Source organism: Cetorhinus maximus, chromosome 2, assembly GCF_964194155.1.
Source record: "Cetorhinus maximus chromosome 2, sCetMax3.hap1.1, whole genome shotgun sequence".
Taxonomy (NCBI): Eukaryota; Metazoa; Chordata; class Chondrichthyes; order Lamniformes; family Cetorhinidae; genus Cetorhinus; species Cetorhinus maximus.
In genome coordinates, this window is record NC_135880.1 from 171,472,455 (window position 1) to 171,490,927 (window position 18,473).

Sequence of the window (18,473 nt, forward strand, 5' to 3'; positions counted from 1 at the left end):
GCTGAGAGCCAGGGAGGGCGGACCAAAGAGCCAGGTGAGCAGACCGAGAGCTGGGAGAGCAGGCCGCGAGCCGGGGAGAGCGGGCAGAGGGCCGGGGGAACGGGCCCAGAGCCAGAGGAGTGGGCTGAGAGCCAGGGGAGGAGGCCGAGAGCTGGGGGAGCTGGCTGAGAGTTGAGGTAGGTGGGGGGGGGTGCGGGGAGCAGGCCAAGCCGAGAGCCAGGGGAGTAGATGGAGAGTTGGGGGAGCAGCCCAAGAGCCAGGGGAGCAGGCCGAGAGCTGGGGAGCAGATGGAGAGCTGGGCGGGGCAGGTGGAGAGTCGGGGGAAGTGGGCCAAGAGCCGGGGGAAGTGGGCCAAGAGCCGGAGGAATGGGCCAAGGGGGGAGCTGGGGGGACAGCAGGCAGAGCGATGCTTGAGCTGGTGGAGCGGTGACAGACCAAGGAGAGACCTGGAGACTGCAATGGAGGGAGAGCGTGAAGAGTGGAGCCTAGAAATGGTGATGCCGAGAAGAGACCCAGGAGAAGGGCCGAGTTTAGAATTTGAAGGTTACGTCCGTTTGGGCTGCAGTCTGCGATTTACGGTGCAACGCTGACCGTAGGAGCCTCTCCCCACCTTGATGGGGATCTCAACAGAAATGGTTCCTGATCAGTGGAGCCTCATTGGCTCACTGCCATTTTGGAAGCCATTCTTGAACCTATGCTCTAGCTTGAAATCAGAGGTCCCAATCTTGCTTCATTCTGATTGGCTGATTCTCAGTGAAGCTGAAAGCTGATTGGCCTTTGCAAATGGCACTCAGCTGGAGCAGTCAGTTGGAATCTTAAACCTGAAAGAAGCCAACCACCTGCAGGGTGGCTGCTCTTGGAGAGAGATAGAGAGAATGAGATTTCAATCTGCATCCAACACGATGTGTAGTCATTGGATAGTTAAGGAACTCATTTTTATTTTCTTTGCAGAAATTTGTGGATAAATATCGAGAGAGGTTATTGAGCGAAGTTAGTTTAGGAGACAGGTATTCTTCTGTTCTGAGATTGTACTGTAATTTTATTGGAATATCTATTTATAGCTTTGCTGGACAAATTCAGTGGAAAGCCTTGCTTAATCCTTCTCTTAGTAACATAGGAACTTGGGAACATAGGAGCAGGAGTAGGCCATTCAGCCCCTTGAGCTGTCTCTGCCATCCAATTAGGTCATGGTTGATCTTCTACCTCAATGCCATTTTCCCACACTAGCCCCATATCCCTTGATGCCTTTACTATCTAGGAATCTATTGATCTCTGTCTTGAACATACTCAATGACTGAGCCTGTACAGTCCTCAGGGTTAGAGAATTCCAAAGATTTACGATCCACTGAGTGAAAAAATTCCTCCTAATTTCAGTCCTAAATGGCCTACCTCTTATTCTGAGACTGTGTCCTCTGGTTCTAGATCCCCCGCCCAGCCGGGGAAACACCCTTCCTGTATCTACCTTGTCGAGCCCTGTAAGAATTTTGTATGTTTCAGTGATCCCGCCTCTCAATCTTCTTAATTCTAGAGAATACAGGCCCGGTCTCCTCAATCTCTCCTTATAGAACAGTCCCAGCAATCAATCTGTTGAGCCTTCACTGTACTCCCTCTATGGAAAGTATGTTCTTCCTTAAGTAAGGAAACCAAAACTGTACACAATACTCCAGGGGTGGTCTCACTAAGGATCTATACAATTGCAGCAAGACATCTTTACTCCTGTACTCAAATCATCTTGCAATAAAGGCCAATATATTATTTGCTTCCCAATTGCTTGCTGCACCCACATGCTAGCTTTCAGTGACTTGTGAACAAGGTCATCCAGGTACCTTTCCAATCGCTCACCATTTAAGGAATACGCTGTGTTTCTGCTTTTCCTGCCAAAGCGAATAACTTCACACAGTTATTCACATGATATTCCATCTGCCATGTTCTTGCCCACTCACATAGCCTGTCTAAATCCCTTGAAGTCTCTTTGCATCCTCCTCACAACTTACATTCCCACCTAGTTTTGTGTCATCAGCAAACTTGGAAACATTACATTTGGTGCCCACATCCAAATCATTGATGTAGGTTGCAAATAGCTGGGGCTCGAGCACTAATCCTTGTGGTACCCTACTAGAAAAGACCTGCCAACCTAAGAAGGGCTCATTTATTCCTACACTCTGTTTTCTGTCTGTTAACCAATCCTTCACGGCAGTAGGTTACCCCTAATTCCATGTGCTCTAATTTTGTTTATTAACCTCCTGTGTGGGACCTGATCAAAAGCCTTCTGAAAATCCAAATATACCACATCCACTGGTTCCCCCTTATCTATCCTGCTCAATACATCCTCAAAAAACTCCAGCCAGATTTGTCAAACCTGATTTCCCTTTCATAAATCCATATTGACTCTGCCCAATTCTATCATTATTTTCTTACGTGTTCAGTTATCACATGCTTTATAATAGATTCTAGCATTTCCTCTACTCCCGATGTCTTCCCACTACCCACAATCAAGCTTCATCCACCCACTCTATACCCAGGGACTAAGAGCAGAGGATGTGACAATAGAGGTAAAGAAGATGAAAAACTATCTTTGATTGAAATGCAAGACCATAACGAGAATCAACGTTTCCTGGAGATGATTTAGGTTGTATGTAAATTTTGTAAAGGAAGTGTTTATTTATTTGAACTATGGCATGTTTAATTTAATTGTGTTTCACCAATAAAAGTTTAAAACTTACAGCTACGGTCAGTGACTCTCTCAGTTTCTACACCAGTTTTTCACAATTGCATACATCATCATGCTAATGTGCAAAGTCTTTTGAGGGGTGGGTTTGCTAATTACCTTTCATAAGTCGGCCTGAACTGTGATCAGCAAAAAAAATCCCACAGGGCCAATGGCTCATTTGTCAATCGGAAAGCTGACCTGTGATAGGCACTTCCAACCGGTAATGACCAGCTGGCCAAAGTCGGCTGCTTCCAACTGAGAAGAACCATCTACCCCAGCAACCGGATCAACTGTTTTCAACTGGCCTCAGTAGGCGGCTGTTCCCCCTCCCACCTCCCTAACCCCTCCATTCCAGTTGCACTTCTTTTTCCTTATCTGGGTGGCCCATGCCAACATCAAAGGCGTTCCGGCATCTGGTCAACAGCAGTATTGATAATGGTTTAGGACCAGGATGCCTAGTCCATAATTCTCAATGTACCTGACCAAGAGGGAAGACAACAGAGATCAGATAATGGAGGGGAAACATGTTGCACAGCCTGAAATAATCTATTGGTGTTGTCACTTCAAAGTGTAATTACTGACACTGTCAAATTTTAACGTTTATGTACATGAAGTAAACCGAATAAAGCAGCAGAAAAGGAACAGCTATTTTGAGCAGGCTTGTGGCTACAGGAAAAAATCTTTCCCTCATCACTCATCAAAAAAAAATTTACACAGTTGACAGTGCAAATTATGCTACAGTTCAGAGAAGGTTCACTTAACTGATACCTGGGGTTGAGGGAAGAGGGTCATGAGGAAAAGGTTGGAAAGGCCGGGCCTGTATCCTTTGGAATTTAGGAGAAGAGGTGATTTTATTGAACCATATAAGATCCTGAGGGCACTTGACAGGGTGAACGTTGAAACGATGTTTCCCCTTATGAAGGAGACTAGAACTAGGCGACGCAGTTTAAAACTAAAGGCAGGTCCCCCATTTAAGACGGAGATGAGGAGAATTTTTTTCTCTCAGAGGGTTGTTGGGTTGTTGGTCTGTGGAATTCTCTTCCACAGGCAGCAGTGGAGGCTTACATTTTAATAGTTTTAAGGCTGAGTTAAATATTCTTTGACAGTGGAGTAAAAGAGGATGCGGGTAGACAGGAAAGTAGAGTTGATGCCACAGTAAGATCAGCCATGAGCCTCTCAAATGGCAAAGGAGGCTCAAAGGGCCAAATGGGCTGCTCCTGCTCATAATTTGTAAATGTGTAGATATATCTTCCAACCAGCCATGGCTCAGTGCATAGCTCTTGCACTTCTGACAAAGAAAGTCATGGGTTCACATCCCACTCCAGAAACTTGAGCATTTATATTTTTATATTCTTTCATGAGATTTGGACACCGCTGGCTAGGTCAACATTTATTGCCCATCCCTAATTGCCCTTGAGAAGCTGACAGTGAGCCCCCTTCTTGAACAGCTGCAGTCCATGTGGTGTAGATATACTCACAGTGCTGTTAGGGAGGGAGTTCCAGGATTTTGACCCAGCGACAGTGAAGGAACAGCAATATATTTCCAAGTCAGGATGGCTTGTGGCTTGGAGCATCAACATACATTATGAGAGAATCCAATCCTTGTCCTTCTGGATGGTAGTGGTTGCAGGTTTGGAAGCTGCTATCGAAGGAACCTTGGCAAGTTGTGGCAGTGCATCTTGTAGATGGTATACACTACTGCCACTGTGCATTAGTGGTGGGGGAAGTGGATGTTGAAGGTTGTGGATAGGGTGCCAATCAAACGAGCTACTTTGTCTTGGATGGTGTTGAGCTTCTTGAGTGTTCTTAGAGCTGCACTCATCCAGAGAAGTAGAGGTATTCCATCACACTCCTGACTTGTGCTTTCTAGATTGTGGACAGGCTTTGGGGAGTCAGGGGGTAAGTTACTCTCTGTAGAATTCCCAGCTTCGGAACTGCTCTTATAGCCACAGTATTTATTTGGCTGGTCCAGTTCTGTTTCTGGTCAAAGGTGTTGGGAAAACCATGTCTTCAAGAACTGTATTTTTTGTTTTAAAAGTTGGAAGGACATTGCATTATTTGGACACTTGTTTTTTTTTTAAAAAGGTCATAAGTTCACCTTTTGACTGGGAGCAAGCATGCCTTTTCCAAGAAATCACCTGACCAGCGTGGTACTTGAGGAGGAGAGTTATTTGCTTATTTAAACGGTAATTACTTTAATGGCCTGGGAGGTGGAAAGCATTGATTTAAATACAAAGACCTTGGTGATTTACTGGAAATTACCTGACAGGGGAGCTTTAAGTTTTGAACTTTATTTTTTAACTCAGTTAGGACAGAACTGAGAAATTGAAAAGCTGCCCAGCTCGCATTCTCCTTGCTTGCATGAAATAGAACGGTTATCAGTGTCCAATTAGGAATCCTCAACTCAGTGAAGCTTGTCTGTCTTTGGAAACCTGAGAGGCTGAGACAAGAAGGATTGATCCGGCTCCATTGGTGAGAACCTCCAGGCATCTACTGGGACTAGTGATCTGTCTTCACACAAGAGAGCTCCAAACCGACAACATTGAAACCCTGTGAACTTTAGCCTTTTTATAAATAGTCTTCTCTTTAACCACCCATCTCTGCAGAGACCCTGTCTGTTTGCCATTTGTGTGTATATGTGTGTCCAGATTACAAATTGCGTGTTGACCAGTTCTTGAAAGCTGTTTTAAAAAGAAGTTCCATTTTATAATAAATCAATCTTTCTGAGTTTATTGAAAGAAGCCTGGTTAAAATCTCTTTTGTTCTGGGTCTAACAGTAGCAAAGGTTAATAATTGGTGGTTTTGGTGAGTGAATTGAACATTTACATTAATGGTGCGACCTGTAGAGGAGTGGGGCTTGATTAACTGCGCATTCCTCCATCCTGAACAATGGTAACCCCCAGGATGTTGATGGTGGGGGATTCAGCGATGGTAATGCCATTGAATGTCCAATGGTTGGATTCTTTCATAATCTATGTTGATGCTCCAGGGCATTCCTGAGTGAATGCGGTCCTTTCAGCTGAGATGTCAGACTGAGGCCCCATCTGCCCTCTCAGGTGAATATAAAAGATCCCATGGCACTAAGAGCAGATGAGTTCCCTCCATGTCCTAGCCAACATTTATCCCTCAACAAACGCCTGAAAGAGATTATTTGGCCATTATGATATTGCTGTTTGTGGCTATGTGTAAATTGGCTGCCACAGTTTCTACACTGGACACTTCAAAAGTAGTTTGTTGGCTGTAAATCGTTTTAGCATGTTCTGAGGTTATGACAGGTGCTATATAAATCCATGGCATTATCGTAAAGCTTATTGTAAAGTACAGTATATTAATTGTACTTTCAAGCAATTTTTAATATAACGCGAATCTTGCATTCGATGTTCGTCTGCTCCTTCACTACCTATTGTAAAGTCATAATGCGAGGATAGCTTCATTTTAATTCATGCATCCTTTGGAGAATAAAAGACTGTTTCAGATTTCCTGATCAATGCAAGAAAGAAGTCACTTCACATAATCTTAGAGCTGTGCAAAATGCAGCAAGGAACGTCGTGTTCGCTTTGGAGTGATATCATAGTGGGTGCGTGCCTAAGTCCTGCACAAAAAGTCTTGCATCATGATCAAGGAAAAACAGATGAGAGCACAGTAATTTTAAAGGTCCTAAAAATAATTGTAAGTCATTTATTCGTGCAGTTCTAACAACCACTTTAAATAAAACAACAGTGATTTTCCATAAGGAGTTAACATATGAATTCTAACCAGTTCTGTGTGTTATCTTTTAATTCATAGCTAATATTTAATTTTTAAAAATCAGGTACGCATGGGTTGACAGAAATGCTGCCTTTTTGTGCTACTAAATCATTATTTTTAATAAGTAGATGGATTCTGATGAAAATATAGTTGTGAGCAAAGCACAATCATTGCATTTTTCCAGACAATAAATAACTGAACAGGGTTGCAAACTAAAGATGCTAAAATTCCCATTTATGTAGCTATTTAATGTCTTAACAATTCCCTGGTTGAAGTAAATGAGAGTAGAGCTCAGATCAATCCTGTGTGGCGAAGAAGCATTTCTTGCAGAATCCTCCCTATAACTCCATAACAATAGGGTTAATAGCTGAAGTAGCATGGAATTCCATGTATCGTACAGTGCAGAAACAGGCCATCATGCCCAACTAGTCCATGTTGGTATCTATGCTCCACACAAGCCCCCTCGCATCTCTCCTCATCTAACCTTTTCAGCATAAATACATCTCCCTTTCTCCCCCAGGTGTTCATCTAGCTACCCTTTGCATGTATCGATGCTATTCGCCTCAGCAGTTCCCTGTGGTGGCGAGTTCCACGTTCTAATTATTCCCTGAGTAATAATGTTTCTCCTGAATTCCCTCTTGGATTTCTACATGGCTAACTGATATTTCTGGCCCCTAGTGTTAGTCTCCACTACAGGTGGAAACGTCTTCTCTACATCTGGGACAGGGTTTTTAGGTTGTCGGGCGGGCGGGCGCGATTGGCAGGTCCAGGGTCGGCCAGAGAACGGACCGTCAACCGTGATCGGCCCCCAACCGCGAATTCACACTGGCTGGCCAATTAACAGCCAGCCAGTGTGAAGCACGTGCTGAAAGGCTAAGCGCTGCCAGGGTGGGCGTGGGGTGGGGTGGGGGGAGGGGGCGAGCGCTGAAGTCAGCGCGCGCGAGCACTCATAGAAAACTCCCTGAAGGCAGAGAGCCGCCTCGGGGGAGCTAAATACCTGAACAACCTAAAATTAAAGGTCACAGAAACTGGGAAAAGTGTCCACGCTTCATAGTCAGTCATCTGAAAATGTAAGTAGTGAAAATGCTGTCCACTGAAATTTATATTTATTTAAATTTATTGCGGAAACCTCATCCAGCCCGTGGATGAGGTTTTCTGAAAAATGCAAAGGCCGCCTGGCAGATTTGCCCACCCGCCAGCCAAGACTTGGACGGGCAACTAAATATCTCTTGTTAATTGCGCCGTTAATGGGCTTAATTGACTTCTTAATCGTTGGCGGGCGCACTTCCGAATTTAGCGTGCACCTGCCGACCGAAATACCGCGCGAGTGCACGATGACGTTGGGACGCTCGCCTGATGTCATCACGCGCTATTTCACGTTCCAGCAGGTCAGGCACATGCCCGCCCAATCAGCGAAAATATCTGCCCCTGAATAATATAGTCTTAACACAATGGTATCATGTAGCCCTCTGTGCCAATTTCTAATCAGGTTTTTAGTTCCAGAATTATAAAAGCCTATTGCAAATCATAAGAATTAGGATCCGAAGATGATATTTGGATCCTATCCCCGTGAAATGCAGGTGGCCTGAATTCAAATCCTGATTTGAATTTTTTTTTTAAGGTTGTTTTTTTTTTGAACCTGAACTCAATGTTATAAAATCCCAAATATTCAGAAATTGGAGCACCGACCTCGAGTTGAATAGCATTAAATTCCAAAGGTTGGTTCCTCAAAATATGAAACATCTCAAGAAACCAATGAATCCATTCAACACCACTCTTGATCCAAGTTTAGAAATCAAATATATCAAAAAAAGCCTTTCCTGAAGTACAACTACTGATTCAGGGGCTACAATTCACTGCATATTCTTGATCAAAGTACAAAGCATCCTGAGTTATGTTTGCTCACTAGCTTGAAAAATGTCAAGCCAGAACATGACAGATCATAATTTTTTTAAATTAAAATTGCTTAATTAAACATGCACATCAGTAACCTTCTCTCCATCATAAAGTCAGAAGTGGGGATGTTCACTGAAGATTGCACAATGTTCAGTACCAACTGCAACTCCTCAGATACTGAAGCAGTCCGTAACCATATGCAGCAAGACCCAGGCAACATTCAGGCTTGGGCTGATAAAAGGCAGGTGACATTCAGGCCACACAAGTACCAGGCCATGACCATCTTCAACAAGGGAAAAACTAACCATCTGCCTTTAACATTCATTGACACTTCCATAGCTGAATCCCCTACTATCAACATCCTGGGGGTTACCATTAACCAAAAACTTAACTAGACTAGCCATATAAAGACTGTGGCTACAAGAGCACATCAGAGGCTAGGAATTCTCCTGACTCCCCAAAGCCTGCCCACCATCTACAAGGCACAAGTCAGGAGTGTGATGCAATACCCTCCACTTGCCAATAAAGCTCCAACAACACTCAAGAAGCACAACACCATCGAGGATGAAGCAGCCCACTTGATTGGCACCCCAACCACAAACATTCACTTTCTCCACCACCGATGAACAGTAGCAGCAGTGTTCACGATTTATAAGGTGCACTGCAGCAACTTGCCAAGCCTCCTTTGACAGCACCTTCCGAACCTGCGACCACTACAACTTGTAAGAACAAGGACAGCAGATCCATGGGAACACCAACATCTGCAAGTTCCCCTCCAAATCACTAATTATCACATTCCTGACTTGTGCCTTGTAGATGGTGGACAGCCTTTGGGGAGTCAGGAGAATTCCTAGCCTCTGACCTGCTCCTGTAGCCACAGACTTTATATGGCTAGTCCAGTTAAGTTTTTGATTAATGATAAATTAGGATTATATTGCTGTCCTTTCACTGTTGCTGGGTCAAAGCCCTGGACCTCCTTCACTATCAGCATTGTAGATGTGTCTACAGCACATGCACTGCAGGAGTTCAAGTAGGCAGCTCACCACCACCTTCTTATGGGCAATGAGGGGTGGGTAATAAATGCTGGCCTTGCCAGTGATCCTACATCTCAAGAACAAATAAATAAAAACACGATCGTTGATTGGAAGCTGCAATCTGAAATGCAAGTGTGCAATCGTAATTTCTGAATGGAGGCACCAACCCATTTACTTAATTACAAATGGCTTCCGAAAATAGTAAAAATAGCAGAGAAGTTTCATAAGAAGCGACATAAAGTGTTGTATCGCACCATATATTTTCATCCTACATTTACTTTGTATAAAGTTTTAAAGTCAATTTAATTGCAGCTTCTGAATTAAATGGCTAAAACACGAGCGTATTAAAAAATGCAACAAGGAAATGCTTATAGCTGGTTCGTTTTGTCCCTTGTATTTACAAAGTTATCCAATAAGAAGGCTAAAAGCCAGTTTCACGCCATCCTGAAACCAGTTTGCAATCGTCCGCTCTATTCGTCAATAGCGGGCCACGTTTCCCGCAGCCACATGTTGGGAACGTCATTTTAATATATTTCTATCTAATTAAAAGCCCTGTTCACCAGAATCAACCCCTCACGTCAAAATCCCTGCACATGTTGGTCTAAATTCGGAATGGCATGTTTCACGACTGCCTTTAAAAGGTGTGCAACTGGCGAGCTGACCTTTGAGAGGAACTTGGAGGTGGGTGCACACAACCATGCGCAGCGCTCATGAGCATCGCCCGTAGGACATCGAGGAAGAGGCTCTGCATATTCGCGGGGGGCACAGGCAAGTTGCTTTTTCCTGGCTGGCTTTCAGCGTGGCACTGGGACAAGGGCCCCAGTGTGGGTCAGACTGGGGGGGGAGGGGGTTGGGGAGGGGGTGGGGGTGACGGGGACAAGGCAGCACAGACAGACTGAAGCAAAGACTCAAGCCAGCATGGTGGGGGGAGGGAGGTTGATGGAAGTGGCCACGCGCTTGGAAAATCTTGTCAAAGTGAGCATTCTTCTGCAGCTGAGACCATTCAGCAGCTCCATTGACACGCTTAGAGTTGGGCCTCTGAAGCTTTTCTGCCCACTCAAGCAACTCAAAAGCATGAAAGTGCCACCAAATGCTCCAGACGTTTTCACCCCTTCAGGTGCAGACTGCAGATTAATGTGTGTTTTAGGGGGCTGCAGAACAGTTGCGAAAGGTGGCCATGGTGTGGCCACTGGTGGAGGTGCTCACAGCTCCTTGCGATGTCTTTATTAAGGCTTGGACCAGTATCCCTCATGGTTCAAGCTACCAGCGGAGCCTTGCAGTGCAGGTTAGGAGGATGCCTGTGCCTGAGCTGAAAGCACAGCATGCAGTCCAATGGCCCAAGATGCTGCCAAAGTGTCAAGTGGGGTGGGCAGGTTTTTGGACAGCCAATGAACGCACTATACACTATCCAAGTGGTGGCCAGCACTTTCCTGCATGCATGAAGGGGCCTTCAGATTTAACAAAGAGAGATTCTTAGTACACCCATGCTAACCCACACGTCTCTCTCTTTGCAGGAGGAGAACATCAGGAAGCCTGGTGATTTAGTGGTATGCCTCATGGCTTACAGAGACCAGAGAAGTAGAAAAAGACAGCAGTAGATCGCAAAGGGAGGAGCACCTCCCTCAAGATGAAGGGGCAGCAGGGCCTGCTGCGCATGCAACTGAAGATCCACAGTGAGTCGTCGCTGGTAGGTGCCTCGCTAGACCCAGGGTCTATAAATGGCACCAGTCATTCCTGCAGATGACTGAGAACCAGTGTCACCGAAGACTGCACATATCCAGGGAACTGGTCAGTCACATCTGCCACCTGCTGCAGGATTTTACGCCATGGGGACATGGAGAGCATCCACTGCCACTGACCATGAAAGTGACTACGGCGCTCAATTTTTATATCAGTCGCTACTTCCAGGGTTCTACAGGTGGCCTGTGCGGGATTTTGCAAGCCTCCAAGCACAACTTTCTCCAGGAGGTGACGGATGTCAGAACTTTGTGTATTTTGCCTGGGATCAGGAAAGCCAGGAAGCAAGAGTGCTGGGATTTATACAGATCTCTGGTTTTCCACGGGGTGCCATTGACAGCACTCATGTGGCGCTTAGATCTCCGTGGCAACAAGCAGTCAAGTATGTCAACCGCAAGAGCTTCCACTCACTGAATGTGCAGCTGGTGTGTGACCACCACAAATGCATCCTGCAGGTCTGCGCATGATTCCCAGGGAGCATCCATGACTCCTACATCCTTGCAGGTCTCAGATCCATGACATCTTCCAAGGCCCAGAGAGGCTCATGCCGCACCCTGGACTTTGGTGGAGCAAGCCATAGGTGCCAGGAAGATATAATAATTTTCATAATGTTATTGGGATTTACAGTGAAGTGGAGTAATAATGAGGTCTGTGCCTATGTCTGTGTGTGTCTGTGTGGCTTAATTGAATTAAAGGCATTTGGTCTGAAGGCTTTGAAGTATCAGAATGTAAGCTAGGTTTGGAGTACTAAGTAGGTAAACATGGGGGAAGTTTTAGAATGTGAGGTGTAAAGGGAACATTTGCATTTTTAAATAAATCAGACTAGCTTGAATTTAAGAGGGGGGTGGTGTGGTGAAATGTTTTACCTAGCCAGGAGAAATTAAGAAACAGTGGGCAGAATTTTACCAGTTGGCGAGTGGGGGCAGGGCCCACTCACTAATGTGTAAAATGACGTGTGGTGATGTCGGGTGGAACTCCCGACTTCACCATGCCCGATTTAAATTTTCAGGAAGGCGGGAGCGCAGTGAAATCAGCTGCGCGCCCGCCGACCTGTCAATGGCCAATTGAGGCCATTGACAGGGTCAATTAAGCAATTAAAGGACCTTAAGGTTGGCGAGCAGGCCAGGAGCTCTGGCGGGAACTAGAAAAAACATGAAACCTCATCCACGGGCGGGATGAGGTTTCATGTAGGCTTTAAAAAATTTTAATAAAGATTTTGTAAAAATTGTGGACATGTCCCAACTCATGTGACATTGTCACATGAGGGGACATGTAGGGGAAATTTTAATAAAGATTTTGTAAAAATTGTGGACATGTCCCAACTCATGTGACATTGTCACATGAGGGGACATGTAAGGGAAATTTTATTTTTCTATTTTTAGATTTTTTACATTTAGAGCCGATCTTCCTGAGGCTGCACTTAGCCTCAGGGAGATGAGTGCGCTCTTTCGTGCGCATGCGCGAAAGAGTGCACTCTCGATTTTGGGATTCCCCCCCACCCACACAGGGAGTGCATAGCGCTTCTGTGCGGACGTCATGAAGGCCCGCCCACATAAAATGATGCAGCGCCTCCGATAGGAGGCACCAATCAGAAGAGCGCCAGTACGTGCCCGGCCATCAACATCCCCCCCACCGACGGGGGGGAAATTCAGCCCTGTGTGTTTGTTTTTCCCAAAGATTATTGATAAAATTAGTACCATGAGAGATTTTTATTATTAGAGAGGTTAAGTCCAAAGACGCAGGGCAGAATATGATGCTCGATGTGTGGGCGCGCGCCCGACACGCCCAAGTGTAAAATGGCATGCGATGACATCAGGCGTGCATCCTGCTGATAATTAAAAGGCCTATTAAGAACATTAACAACATAATTAAATTCAAATTTAGGCTGCCCGAAAAGCCTAACGGTTCGCGGGCCTTTGCATTTTTTAGGAAACCTCATCCACGGGTTTCCTAAAGCAAATAAACATTAAATAAAAACTTTATTTTTGAATTAAAAACATGTCCCAGCTGATGTGACAGATTCACGAAGGGACAGGTTTTATTAAATTTTTATTCCCTTTTTTTTTTAACACGGCGCTTCAATCTCCCTGAGGCAGCTCCGTGCCTCAGAGAGGTTGGAGTGCTCTTTCTCGCGCGTGTGTGAACTGCAGGCTAGGCCCGGCTCTCCCTCCTCCCCCTGCCCGCACAGGCAGCGCTCAGCGCTGCCGCTCACGATCCATGCAGGGCAGGCCTTAATTGGCCCGCCCACCCGTGTGAAATCGCGGTGCGGAGCCGATCGTGGGCAGTGGTCAGCTTCCCGACCACCCCCGCCCACCCAGCCGAGCACCACCACCAAGGGCAAAACCCTCATCATAGTGAAACAATGGGAATTTGCATTCAAAGGGGAAAATATGCATAAAGGAGAGAAGGCTGTGTGTAAGGGCAGGAATTGTAAGATCTAACACAGTGTGAAAAGCCTCCAGCATCTAAGCCTCAAGCTGCTGCCTATAAGGAACTGAAGCTGCAAAAACTCACTTTGAGTTTGACTGTCCAGGGTATTGCGTATTATTTTGCCTGGGTCTTTTAAAACCTATGTATCTTATTGTTGCCTTAACGAAAGTGTAACTAGGAGTTAGATTAACTAGGGGATTTAAAAGTTATATTAGTTGTAATTTGTAGATCTATATATGTGCTTAAAATCATTTCTTTTATTAATAAAGGTTTAGTTTAATTTTGTAAGAAACCGATCAGACCTGGTGGTCTTATTACTATTGAATTCAAGGCACACGTCTCTAAATTTATACAAATTGCAAACAGTTGTGGCAGTTGTTTCAAGTTTCCCTTTGGGATTTGAGCAGCTCAGCATTTTCCATAATAATAGGCATTTTGAAAATGAGGTTTCGGTGCCTTGACAGTTCTGGTGAAGCATTGCACTACAGTGCCCAGAGGGTGTCGTGCATCATTGTTGCTTGCTGCATGCTCCACAAGCTGGCGCTGCTAAGGTGGGAGGACCTGGTGGAGGAGGAGATGGAGGAGCTGCACATCTCCTCCAATGAGGAGGTGATCAAAGGGGGTAATGATAATGAAGCCCGCGAAGGCGAGGATGCCGGCGATGAGGCCACCACACTGGCCAGATGGGGCACGGGGCACTTAGGGGGCTCTCATAGCCACAAGATTCATGGAGGATGATGACGAGATGCAGTGAGGACAGTCCTAATATCTTCACCTTGCATCTGTGAACGTTTGACTCCTGTGTGGCTGGTGACAGTGCACATACCCTCAGTGCTCAGGCTCATGTCATGGTGACGCAGCAGAGGCCCTAACAGTCACTAGATTCCAGGAGGCTGATGATGACTTGCAGTGAGGACACTTCACATAGCCTCTGTGAATGTCTGACTCCTGTCTGGCTGAAGACAGCTTGCTTGCACTTCGTGGTCAGGGTCATATCATGGAGATGCAGCCGTGAAACCTTAAATGCATCCAATCCTTCGTCCATCTTCAACGCCTGTCCCCTTCAGGAGCACAGTATCACCGGTCGCAGATGCTGAAGAGATGGGGGAGGTTGGCCAGTCGCACTTCAAAGGTGCTGCAAGCTCACAGTGAGAGAATGACTGACTTTGTGATGCCTGGCTACGATATTCTGGCAGCAATGACAAGCAGCATCGAGGTGCAGGCATCAGTAATGTGTCCAGGGATTGTGAAGCTGGCCTATCACTTTGGGCTGAAGGTTACACACTGCACAGGGAAGGAGCCCTGGACTGAGACCCCTGCCTTTATCTTGTGCAGGAACCAAGGTTTCACATCTGAGCGACACGAACACTGCTTATCAGAACAAGGAGCTATAGGCAGGGAGACATTCTTGGGAGTTTATTTATAATAATGAGCATTAAGTACAAGTGATTAACACCCGTGTCCAGGCTGTGCAATTACATTTTCTTAACCTTCCAAACCCTGCTGCTATGTCTTGATGCTCCCCCGACATCCACAGCGGAGGTGGAGGCAGTCTGCTGATTGCTACACCCTGTCTGTGATGACCTTGACGGGTGACCTCTGGAGGGCCGAGACCTGGAAGGCACAGGCCTGCCTTCAGGGTCCTGCTGTGTGGCAGTGGCACCTTCCTCAGAATGTGGAGTTGGGGCTGCTGGTGTCTCAAGTAGAGGGGATTTTGATGGGCCGGACACTCCCGGTGTCACCTGGGTGGATGGCCCCAGGGTGTGCACCTGCTGATCCTCCCCCCAATGGGTGACTGAGGGCTCCTAGCTAACTCCTTGAGGAGAAGGGGAAGTTGGAGTGAGAGTGAACTGCCCCACACCCCTCTCATGTTGACATTGTTGGAGGCCAATTATGGCGTCAGCGATGGATTTCAGCCCATGCAGCAGTGCAGGAACGATGTCCTAGACCAAGGTCTCCATGGCAGCTGCCATTTTACCAGTGTTACCCCTCAGTGCACTGGCATGCTGGCGCTATCACTTCAGACTGAAGGCAGATGGAATCCTCCATCATGTCTTCAATCTGAGGACTGCAGAGGACATTCCTACCTAATGTTCCTGAAATTGCCTTTGCAGCTCCAGCAACAAAGGTATGATCAAGTCCAAAGGCTCAGCATCTGACTTGGACTCAGCAGTTTTCTGGCCTCCAGCAGTCCTCTGAGTGCCTGAAACCTGGGAAGTCCCTGCTGCCACTTGCTGTGGATCAGACAGTGTGATGTGCTCTCCAGATTGTGACCCTGAGGCTATGCTAGAAGTAGGTCCCACCAAGGCGTGTGTCTCTGCGCTGGAGGAGGGTGTGGGTGAGCGCACTGTGACGGGTCTTCAATTAGGGTGCCATCAGATTCTTCTTCTGAGGTGCCTTCTGTGCTTGGGTTGAGGACCTATGTCATGGACCCTCTCAGCTGCTTCCCAGATGTTCCTGCGAAAGCAAGGAGAGATAATTAGTGTATGGCAGGGGACTGCGGAACAGGGGAACTGACTGACAACATGCTTGTCTGATGGATGTTGCACTGCTGGATCCTTACTTGGTTGAGCGCTGCTGACCTCACCATAAGCACAAGAATGGTCCAGATCATCGCCGGCCAGCTGGATAATTCTATTTTCAAAGTCTGTGAGGACCTTGATGTCACATTCCTCCACCAGTCTGCAACCTCTCCCTTTTGTTGTGTGCCAGCTTGTCCTGCATGAATACAGATGGAGAGAGTGTAAGCGGGACACCTTCCCAGTCAGATGGTAAGTATGTCCGGCATGTGTGGGTGGTGAGTGGTGCCACTGACAGGATGAGGATACAATCCACAGGGCAGATGAAGATGTGTGTGAGAGAGTGAATGGTGATGTCTCTTGAACTGGCAGTGAGTGAGATCCCTGTAGATGTGTGATGAGTTTGTGAGTGCGCGAGTTGAGAGTGATGAGAAGAGTGACTTACCTTGGCAGCACGGAGAAGATCATTCATCCTCTTTTGGCATTGGTGGCTATCCTCTTTTGCAGCACGTTGACGCTGACCACTGCTGCCACCACCACCCATGCTGGATTGGTGACCTTGTTTGCTGGTCTTTGCCCACAGTAGGGGCGGAGGACTTTGCGGTGGGGCCTCCACAGCATCCAGTAGGTGCCCGTGTGTGGCGTCGCTAAATTTGGGGGCAGGATGTCTCCTCCCTTTAGCAGCCATGACTTTCCAGCAGATTCCGATGCCTCCGAGAGAGTGCAGGGGTGCCCTTTAAGTATGGTGCCCAGATTACTGAAGGCCTGAGGGGGCAGCGGGGCAAGAAAATCAGAGGCCGCCCCACCAGCCAAACAGGTGTGCTTCCTGGGCATGCATTGTCAATGAGTCTGGGCACACCGGGAATGGGACAATACGGCATGAAAAGCCGCCATTGCGGCCGGCTGGTAAAAAGTCCTTTTTCCTGCCCATCAACGCACTTTGTACAAAGCTGGGATGATTCTGCCCAAGGAAAAATTGATCCAGAGCCAGTACAGCCGACAGAACTATCTATTCACGGCCTCCATCTCATATAAAGAGAGTCATTTCCCAACTGCATTTCAGTTAATTAAAACCGCAGCGTTAATGAAACAGGGGATTCAGGCATAAAGCAAGTCTCCCATAGATTTCCTCCCATCATTGTATTCGCCAATTATACAAAAAGTGATGAGCCATTGCCTTTTCAATAGACTTGCACTGCATCAACTTAGAAATGTCAGTAGTTCATTACAGCCATATTTAAGAGACCACAATAATATTGTTTGGGATTATTGTAATCCTTTGTGCAATTTTCCGGTATCCCACCTTGAAGTCAGCTTGTGACCCTATTTTTATTTCTGCTTTCTTCACTTTTATTTCCATTTTCCTGCCAAACTGGTTCTCCAGAAAAAGAACCTAAATTGCACATTTTTTAAAAAAAAGCTTTTACTAAAATGCATCGAGATTTTTGCTATGGGCCTTGTCTTAACACAGCTCTTTGAGATTGATGATGCCTTGTATCTCTGATTAATTAATGAAGTTATGAAACACTGTAGGCAATTTTGCCCATATAATTTCCTCAATATATTAAAACTAATAGAACCATCTTTTCTTCTGCTTTGAAAAAAGCCTATAACCCCTGAGAGGAGGATTCACACTTGGGAGTGTGAATACCCAGGTTCACACTCCCAAGAAATAGACAGGAAAGCAGCTAAAATTCCATGGGTTACTTACCCATCTAGATCTTGCCATTTTTGACTCTAACAGGCATGTTTAGGCATGATTATAAGCCCTTTGCACAAAGCCAGTGGGACCCTAATTCAAATGTGTCAGTCAGGGTCCAAAGAGATTATTAGGTCCTGAGAGTGATTTTAACTTCAGCGGGGTTGCCCCTGTGGTTTTGACGCTAGGTGAAGGCCAATGTCAAGATGATCTAGCAGCTGAAGAGGTTGTTCCCCCTCCAGAAAAGTTTTTTTTAGTTTCCTTTGTCAGGCCAGGAGGAGCAAACGTGTGTCCTCAGACACCACAAGCAAAGTTTAGGCCTATCCCCTGGCCCAGGTGTGCTGTCCCAATCCTGACTGTGAAACCGTAAATCTAAACTGTTGCTCCTTAATAAACTCAATGAACTATCTTAAAATTACATATGACTAGTCGACTACCTATTTAGGTATCTGTGACCCCAAATCCCAGAATCTTACATGTTAAGGATACCCTCCATCATATTGTGTGGCACTATCACCATGAAAAATGTGATAAATTTCAAACAGATCTAGCAGCTCAAAACTGGGCATCCATGAGGCGCTGTGGGCCATCAGCAGCATCAGAATACTACTCAAGCACAATCTGTAACCTCATGGCCCGGCATATCCCCCTCTCTACCATTACCACCAAGCAAGGGGATCAACCCTGGATTAATAAAGAGT